The sequence below is a fragment of the Tupaia chinensis genome, unplaced genomic scaffold, assembly GCF_000334495.1.
Source record: "Tupaia chinensis unplaced genomic scaffold, TupChi_1.0 Scaffold000141_1, whole genome shotgun sequence".
Lineage (NCBI taxonomy): Eukaryota > Metazoa > Chordata > Mammalia > Scandentia > Tupaiidae > Tupaia > Tupaia belangeri.
Genome location: NW_006159611.1, coordinates 2,681,128 through 2,690,944, shown reverse-complemented (window position 1 = coordinate 2,690,944; position 9,817 = coordinate 2,681,128).

Here is a 9,817-nt window from a genome sequence, read left to right as displayed (position 1 = left end):
TTCTGCCATAAACTTCAAATTGAGTGGGGATATACAATGTATATCTTTGAAAGTCTGACTCACTTCACTCAACATTGTCTTCTATATTCATCCATTTTGAATCAAACGATAGGATCTAATTGTTTCTTTTAGCTGTGTAACATTCCACTTTCTCTTCCTTGCTCTGTCACTCTCTGGTTGAATTTAAATAAACAAGTAAATAAATAAAGTTAAATAATTAAAAAATATATATATAGAGAGAATTTAAAATATTCCTGGAAAAAAAGGAACTAAAGTAGAAGTTTAGTTTAGTGCAATTAAGACACAGATCAGTATGTGTATTATGTCCATATTTGCATAATATGAAGAGATTTTTAAAAGTTAGTGGAAAATTAAAATATGAGTTCATTTTGTGCATACATAGTTTTTTTTTTTTTACATTTTTCCATTTGTCAAATGTTTTCTCCCCTTACACCTTGTAACTATTCTCCACCACCCACTCCCTACCAGCCTTCCCCCCTTATAGTATCTAGCATCCACACCCATCCTCTCCACCATCACATCTTCAGATCTCTCAACTTCTGCCATAAACTTCAAATTGAGTGGGGATATACAATGTATATCTTTGAAAGTCTGACTCACTTCACTCAACATTGTCTTCTATATTCATCCATTTTGAATCAAACGATAGGATCTAATTGTTTCTTTTAGCTGTGTAACATTCCATAATATATATGTGCCACAGTTTTTCAACCCATTGATTAGTTTTTGGATACTTATGTTGGTTCCATGTTTTAGCAATTGTGAATAATGCTGCAATTAACAGGGTGCAAGGATCTTTCCGATTGTTTTCCTATCTTTTGGGTAAATACCAAGAAGTAGGATTACTGGATCATATAGAAGTTCTATTTGTAGGTTTTGAGAAAACAGAGGTTGAACTAATTTACATTCCCTAACAGTGTCATAGGGTTCTTTTTTCACCACAACCTCACCAACACTTGATCTTGGCCATTCCTAAGTCTTCTTTGGAGAGTTGTCTGTTTAATTCATTTGCACATTTCTTAATTGGATTATTCATTTTTTTTAATAGGCAAACTTCTTGCATTCCCTATATATTCTGGATCTCGATTCCTTGTCTGAGGAATGATTTGCAAACATTTTCTCCCATTCTGAGTGTTGTCTTCTCTTGTTAATTACTGTTTCCTTTCTTTTGAAAAGGTTTTTAGCTTGAAATAATTCCACTTATCTATTTTGAGGATTATTGCCTGTACTTTAGGGTCTTATTTAGAAATCTTTGCCTACTCTGATATCTTCAAAATTTTTCTGTTTGTTTTCTACTAGTAGTTTGGTAGTTTGAGATTTTATATTTAAGTCTTTGATTCATTTGATTATTGTTAATGATTAGAAATAGGGGTCCAGTTTCATTTTTCTGCAGGTGGATATAAAGTTCTTCCAGCACATTTTACTGAAAAGATTTTCTGAATTTACTTCTGAATTTTAAAAAACTTTTAAAGAAGTTAAAAACTAGGCTTTTTCTTTGTTGGGAGACTATTTAATCACTGATTCAATCTCAACACTTGTTATTGGTCTATTCAGGTTTTCTATTTCATCCTAGTTCAACCTAGGTAACTTGTACTTATCCAGAAATTTTTCCATCTCATCTAAAATTTCTAGTTTGTTAGCATATATTCACTTATAGTAGTCTCATTTTTTTTTGTACTTCCAATATTGGTTGTAATATTATCAGCTTCATTACTGATTTTCTCTGATTTCTTTCTCTATTTCTTTCAGAGTTATTCATTACTGATTTTATCTGATTTCTTTCTCTATTTTTCTTTATTAATCTAGCTAATAGTTTATCAGTTTTGTTTATCCTCTCAAAAAATGAGCTTTTCATTTTGTTAATATTTTGTATAGTTCTTTTATTCTCTATTTCATTTATTTCAGCTCTAATCTTTACTATTTATTTTGAAAATTTTGTTAGTTTTGTTGCTTTCTCCAGTTCCTTAATATACAGTTTTATTTATTTGCCACTTTTCTATTTTTTTCTTATCAGCACTAATGTCTATATACTTGGCGCTTATGACCACTTTTGCTGTATCCCACAGGTTATGGAGAGTAGTGTGCTCATTATCAGTAGTTTCAATGAATCTTTTTATTTCAGTTTTAATTTCTTTAGGAGTTTGAAAATCATTTAGGAGTAAGTTGTTTAGTTTCCATGCTTTTGTGTATTCTTGAGAGTTCTTTCTGTGGTTGATTTCAAGTTTAATTCCACTGTGGTCAGAAAATATATTGGGTATAATTTCTACATTTTTAAACTTCTAGAGTATTGTCTTGTAGCCTATTTTGTGGTCAGTCTTTGAAAATTATCCATGTGAAGATGAGAAAAAAGTATATTCTGTAGCTTCAGGAGAGAATGCTCTGTATATATCTATTAGGTTATTGGGTTTATGATACCAACTAGTTCCTGTATCTTTTTGTTTATTTTTTGTGTAGATGACCTGTCCATTGGTGACAGTGGGGTGTTGAAATTCCCAGAAATTAGTGTGTTGAAGTTTATATCTCCCTTTAGATCTACCAATCTTTCTTTTATATGCTTAGGTACCCTAGCATTGGGTACATAAATATTTATGATTATTATTAATATATCATCTTGATGAATTAATTCTTTTAGAACTATGTAGTGTCCTTTTTTGTCTCTTTTTATGCTTTTTAATCCTAAATTCTATTTTATCTGATATCAACATCCTATCAGTTCTGAAGGCTGAGGCAGCCATCTCTCTCACTCCCTAGGCTCTACAAGAGGCTTTGATGGTGAGCTGGGGCCAGGCAGCCCTGCTTTGCCTCTGTTCTTGAATAGGTAAAGGATAGAGTGGCATCAGTACCAGAAAGTCTGATTTTTCTACCAGTTCTGAAAACCTAGGCTTCTTTCTTTTTTCTTTTCTTTTTCTTTTTAAAATAATTTGCCAGAGGGCATGTGTACACACACTCATGAGAGAGAGAGAAAATGAGGAAGCACTCCCATGGGAGATGTCACATCACAGTATTTCTCCTTCATTTCTTTTTGCAACATTTTTGGTATGCACACACACATGCCTGGCATGCTTTTCACGTCACTTGGTCCAGGTTTTGAACCACACATTTGGCCATGTAGGATCCATCCCTTTTAACCACTATGCCACCAACTGTCTGGTATTTTCATTTTCTAACACTGATAAGCCACAATGATACACTTCCCAGTTGAGGACTTAAATTAGTCTTTATCAATGTCCCTAAACTCTGGTTTATGTTATTACTAACAAACTGTTGGTCAACTGTAGAACAAAAATCGAGTTTGGTTGCTTTGATCAAATGTCTGAGTCGATGTGGTTTCATTAATTATAGCCCATAGAGTCACAGTCAATCCTGAAGAGAAAAATTCTGTAAAGTAATTTACCTAAAATATTCTATACTTGGTTTCATTGTTTTATAAGATTCAAGTCAATAATGACCAAGTTATCTTTTCATGATTAATCAAGAGCTTCAATAATTTGGGAGTTTTCTAATGCAGGATTCACTGTGAGTGAAAGAAACTGAAAGAACTCTAGACATCTAAAATGAACCTTAAAAAGAGAAAATGGTAGACAGTGGGAAAATATGGAAATTTTATAACAACAGTTATACTTAGAATGTCACAAATATCTGGTTGGTTATCTGGTATATTAACTCCCCTCACCCCCCGTCCAAAAGGCTGAGTATATATATATGTATATTTCTGCTATAAAGAGACTTCAATAAGTTTGCAGAAAATGGAATTATAGGATGGGCATATTTGGGAGGCAAAAAAATTTTGAAATTAGCATAGTTTTCTTTTAATAGTACTCATTTGCTGTGAACTTTTTGAAGGCCTTGTTAAAAAACAAAACAAAACAAAACAAAAACCTGGCCCAGCCACAGGGGTGCAAGAGGTGGAACTCCACTCTTCAATGCTACTACCATATGGAGGCATCAGCTTCATATCCCAGGGTGCCCTGCACTCACCAGATGTGTTCATGAGCCTGGCTGGGAAGAAGGCTCGGGGAAAGACCTCAGCATGGTGCAGCCCTCCCCTGTTCAACATATAAGTAAATAATTTTTTTAAATATAAAGTTTTTAGTTATTGAAAGCAGCCTTCAAAAGACGTTGTCTTCACTTTAACAACCTGACATTTATGTTGAATTAACTTCTTCTCATTTGAACAAATTCACAGATGATATTCCAAATAATGTTCAAATCAGTGGAGTTGCTGAGAGACAATAGACACTGGAGTGCCACGTCACGTGATTTTACTGCTGCAAATACTTGACCACTGAGGTGGTTGTGTTGTAATCAAGTTGGTCACCTGGGGCTGGCATCAGAAATGACAGGACCCAATGTAATACAGGAATGTTCATAGGTATCTGAGAATTTAAAGTTCGGTATATTAACTGAACTCCCCCACAACCAAAACGCTGGATATGTATGTATACTTGTGATAATTGATGTGAAGAGACTTCGAAAAGTTAGCAGAAAATGGAATTATAGGATAAGCATATTTGGGGACAAAACAATTTCGAAATCATCCTGGTTTTCTTTTAATAATACTCATTTTCTAGAAGGGATTGTGGCATTATTATTATTATTAAAAAATAATACTCATTTTCTAGAAGGGATTGTGGCGTGGCTATCCTCCCTGGGGTGTGTGTGTGTGTGTGTGTGTGTGTGATTTCTCACTTTCTATCTTTCTGTCTGTCTCTGTCTTTCTGGTGAGTGCACACGCCCTATAGCTAAAACCTCTCAAAAAAAAAAATAGTACTCATTTTCTGTGAGCATTTTGTAGACACCTCGTATTCTTCAGATGGTTATATGATTGTTAAACTGATGTCAAATTGGAAAAAAAAAAATTCTCAACCCAGTGAGTCATGATCTTTTCCATGAGATCTTGAGACCATGGGCTCAGGAGTTGGAGAGCCCATTTGGATCTCCACTTTATCCCAGAGAAACTCAACCAGCAACCGATTCTCTAACGCCTGGCTTCTCTCCTTATACAATGGGTGCACTATTAAATAAGGGCATGACGTGCATTCTTGATAGAATAAAGGGATTATAATGTTCATTGTCATACAACAGAGTCTGTGCGCCCCCCACATCCCACTCCCCCATCACTGAGGTGACATTCCAGGAGGAGAACTGGATATAAGGGCAGGGACATTTTGATTTTCTTAGGAAACGGCTCAGGGAACACTGCAGCACATTTCACAGTGAATCACGCTCCACGCACTGACCTGGAATTGTCTGCTCTGTGCCCCTCCAGACTTCTCCTCGCTTTGAAGACGTTAAATAAAAATAAAAGCAAACAACAATACCCTTCCCGCCTCCTTTCCTTTCCATCTCTCATTTCTTCTTTCTTTTTTATTTTGAAATTTCCATACAACTCAGGTTTCTATTAGTATCTCCAGCCCTATGAATCCCAGAATATTTAATGGTAAAATGGCCACTCGCATCACTGGAAAAGGTAAACCTCAATTCACGAAATAATGTTTGAAGTCACTAGAGGGGGGGGGGAAACCCCACCAAGGTTATAACTAGAAACCCAGGCAAATCCCTTTGAATTTATGCCAACAGCTGTTTAACTTGAATGGAAGCCAAGGAAGAAAAAGTTCAAGTAAATACCCTAGTTTAGTATAGTTTTCCAGGGGTCAAAAAGACTGTTTTTTTTTGAGGGAGTGGTGTTACATTTATCCTAAAAAGGTAATAAAAGGAGAAACCTCTTGATAGACAATACCCTATTTTAGATACACACAAAAAAAGGTGAAAATTTTATGCTTGTATTATACTAGAGAATGCGTGGTTAAGCTTAGAGCCTCACTAAGGGTTCCAGCGAGCCAACGAACCTATCAACATTGGTGGCCTGGCCTCCTTTCCTAACTCCTTCACTCTTGCCCTTCCCATCCCTGTGAATGTACCGGCACACATGAAATTCTAGGTAGCTAAGTAATATGCTCACCAGCACAGTGATTCTACATCGATCGCACAGACCATCCGTAGCTATTCACCCTCCTCTACTCAGAAGTCATCCAATTGGCCTATCTAAGAATTGGATTTTGAAGACACAAGAAGTGATATTTGAATGTAACAATGTATCTTCCTTCCCCACCCCAATAAATGCAATTTTAGACAACCAAAGCAATCATTACCTGAAAAAGTCTTGTTTCTAGAAGAAAAAAAAATCAATTTAATTATAAGAGATGTGTCTTACGTTTTAATTGTTGTTAAGTATGGTGCATTATCGACAGAGTCTCCCTGGATCTCAGCTTAGAAGCTTTCACATTACTCAGATAACTAGCCGTGGAGGGAAAAATCCATCATGTTCCTTAAAAGGACTGAAGAGGCATTGTGCCCAAGTCATTAGAACCCGGTCTGTGCTTGCGATGATGAATGCATCATTTTTCTTGCATGAAACTTTGGTAACAAATAGCACAGCAGAGTCCTTTCCAGCGCTGTTATTCAGTTTTAAAAAACACTGACATTTTCTTAAACAGACATAATTTACAATTTTAAGGAGCACAACAGTGCCTTGGTGTTTGAGGGCCAGAAAGCAAACAACACTCCTTTCAGGGAGATTTTTTTTCTTGAAAGGGAGTCTCGTGCTTAGTGAGTTCACTCTAGCTAAAGGCCAAGGGATGGAGCAGAGGCTGCCGCAGCATGTGAAGGTCATGACTGGTCACGCTGCACCAAGGGTCGGAGCAAGATGGAAGGGCAGGAGCCCTGAGCCCACCCAGCACAACAGGCGGGAGGCGTCACCCTGGGGAGACTCCCTTGCTCGGACACAGCGGCCGATGGTTTCCTGCCAGCTCTGAGGGGAGCAGAGTCTGGTGGCTGCTCTGCACTTCAGAATGCTACCAGGCAAGTCTGGAATTTCACAGAAAGGGAGCCTTGCCCATGTCCGTGTGCCTGGATCAATACCTGCAGCAACACTCCCTCTCCAGGGCAGTCACTCAGTCCAGGTAGAAAAATGGGATCCAGGTAGCATGTGGCAGGTCTGCTATAGGATGAGACCTGGGAGGCTCTGGTCACGTTTAAAGATGAATAATCCCAAGGCATTATTTCTAAGGCCACCTCTGTATGTCCATGCTCACGGTGGTTCCTCTTACTTTCTACTCTACTCCTCTTTGATTATTAGCTGTGTTCCATGACAGAGAATGCTGATGTTTGCGTGACAGGAAGTGGGTGCTTGTGTTTGTGTCCCTTTCATGCATGTAATCGACATGTGTGTACATTATTGACATATGAAAGTACTTCCAAAACCTCATGAAAAAATATGGTTAAGTATTTGGGGCAAAAATTTATGAAATTCATGCATTTTTTTGATTGTGGGAGATTGCATGTGCTTGCCAAAGAGAGACAGAGAGACTGAGTCACAAAGGGGAAGGGAGAAAGTACCTCCTGATGGCGTGGTCATTCTGTAGTCCCTTCTCCATCTTTCCATCCTGCTGGGATTTTGAGTGTGTATGCACATGTGCACACCGACTGATGGGCTGGGATTCAAAGCACAGTAAGCCATGTGAGGTCTACCTCCTTTAACTGCTAGGTCACAAGGTTAGCCCACAGAGTTTTTATATAGACATTTCCATGAGCTGTTTGAAGATCATTTGTGTATGCAGGTGTGTATGTGTGTGTATGCACACCTGCATACACATACACATCTTACACATCTCCTTTTCCTGTGAGAACATTCTGGGTTTTTCTTGTGTCTATTATCCAACTGAAGATCAATCAGAATCAGAATCCTGTTACCATCATGTAGAATGTGACCATTGCCCTGTTCTGTAGATACTAAGAAAGCTGCCACCATGTCCCAGACATTACCCAAAAACCTGAGGACATAAGAGTCAACCCTTCCCTCAAGTCACCATAGCCCTGTGACCGCCTTAGACCCACACGCTGATTACCATCCTGCAATAGAAATGCCACCAAAATGCGAACAGACGAATTCTCTTGGGTTTGTAAAGATGGAGAAAAACAGCTGGCCGGGCGGGCGAAGGGAAGAAAATTATTTGATGAACGGGGCTGGACAAATGCAAAGGCCTAAAGGCATGCACTACCGCCGGGTCAACCTCAGTCAGGTAGAATTAGGGTGAAGACAGACTCGGGGGTGGAAGATGAGGCAGGAGAGGTAGACAGAAAATAGCAAGTCACGCACGGTATGTCCCACACGCGAGGTCAGCAGCTGGCCTTTTTATTCCAGGAAGCATCAGCCAAAGTGTCTCTGCGGAAACAAGGACTGCAGGTATTTGATGAGTAGAACTTGAACAAAGAATTCTAAGATCAAATTCATTAGGAAAACAGTGGATTGAATCCATTCCTTCACTATAGGATTCTTGAGGTTCATTGCTGTATCAGATGAGTACATCTCGAGTCTCCAAGGTGGGGGGAGTGGCACTACGCAAATTTTCTAGAACATATCTGGACATTTACTTATCTGCTGTCGTTTCCCTCTGCTTCTCTGTCCCCTAGAATGCCGATGTAACTGTTGGATAGGCAGGGAGACGTTTTCAACAGTGGAGTAAGAGAGATCTTATCAGTCTTGTATTTTGGCTTTTTTTTTTTTTTTTTTTTTGGAGAGGTTTTTTTGCTATAGGGCACGTGCGCTAGCCAGAAAGACAGAGAGACAGAAAGCGAGAAATCACCCCCCAGGGGGGATGGCCACGCCGCAATCCCTTCTTCTCCATTCTCCTCTCGGGATCTTGGGCACGCACGCACATGCGCCTGGCGTGAGTTTTAAGCCACAGGGTCCAGGACGCGAACCACAGTCGACTACGTGGGAGTCCAGCGACATAGCCATTACACTAACTGCTGGTCCCTATTTTGGCATTTTTGACATTATCCTCTGATGTCAACGTGAAAAAGACTAGGTTTGACAGCAAGGGGGCTCATTAAGAGGTTATTAGTGATCAAGAGTAAGGTCCTTATCTAAGGCAGTGGGCATGGAGGTAGAAGGAAAGAATAGGTTATACAGTCTATCCAGTACCTCTGGAGCATACCAACTAGGGCTCTTTGAAAAGTTTATGAAAAAAAATGTGTATTATGGAAAAAAACCCAAAATATAGATTTCCAAATATTTTTACATCAAATGAGATTCATATTCTAATTTCATTTTTGCACAAACTTCTTGTAAGGTTTATATTTCTTTAGATGTGAACCTTGGGTGAAATGAGTTGCTACTTAGAAAACCTTGAGATTGGCCCCATGGCCTTTTGGTTAAGGGAGCTAGAACCCACATGACCATCCACATGGCTCCTCTTCCAGCCTTGATGGGTTGAAAAACATGCTGAGTGTGTGTTGTGCATGCCCCAAATCCCCAACAGGATGGAGAAATAGAGAAATGGAGGAGAAAGGATTGTAGTGAGACCATGCCCCATTGAGGGGTGTGGGGGGCTGCATACTTGCTCTGTCTCTTTCTGGCAGTTGAGATCCCTGGAAAATTAAAAAAAGTGAAAACCATAATGTACCTCTAAGTATGCTGAATATCAATGATAACATTTGCCTCTTCTTAGTCTGTGCTTGGTCAACTCTTCTGCTAGAGTCGTCAGATTTTTTCAGCCACTCACTCATCCAAAACTAGCATATGAGTAAGTGGAAGGAGGACAAAAGTCGCCATGCGCGGTGGAGACAGCAGAGATCCTGGACAAGGAGCAGAACCCTCAGCCAGAGACCACTGAGTCCAGAGAATGAGAGAAAGCCACTCACGGCAGGGTAGCTGAGATTTCTAGTGCACAGAATGATGGAAGCCAACGAATCCAGCGAGAGTGGAGGTGACAAAGAGTGTGTGGCGGTGACT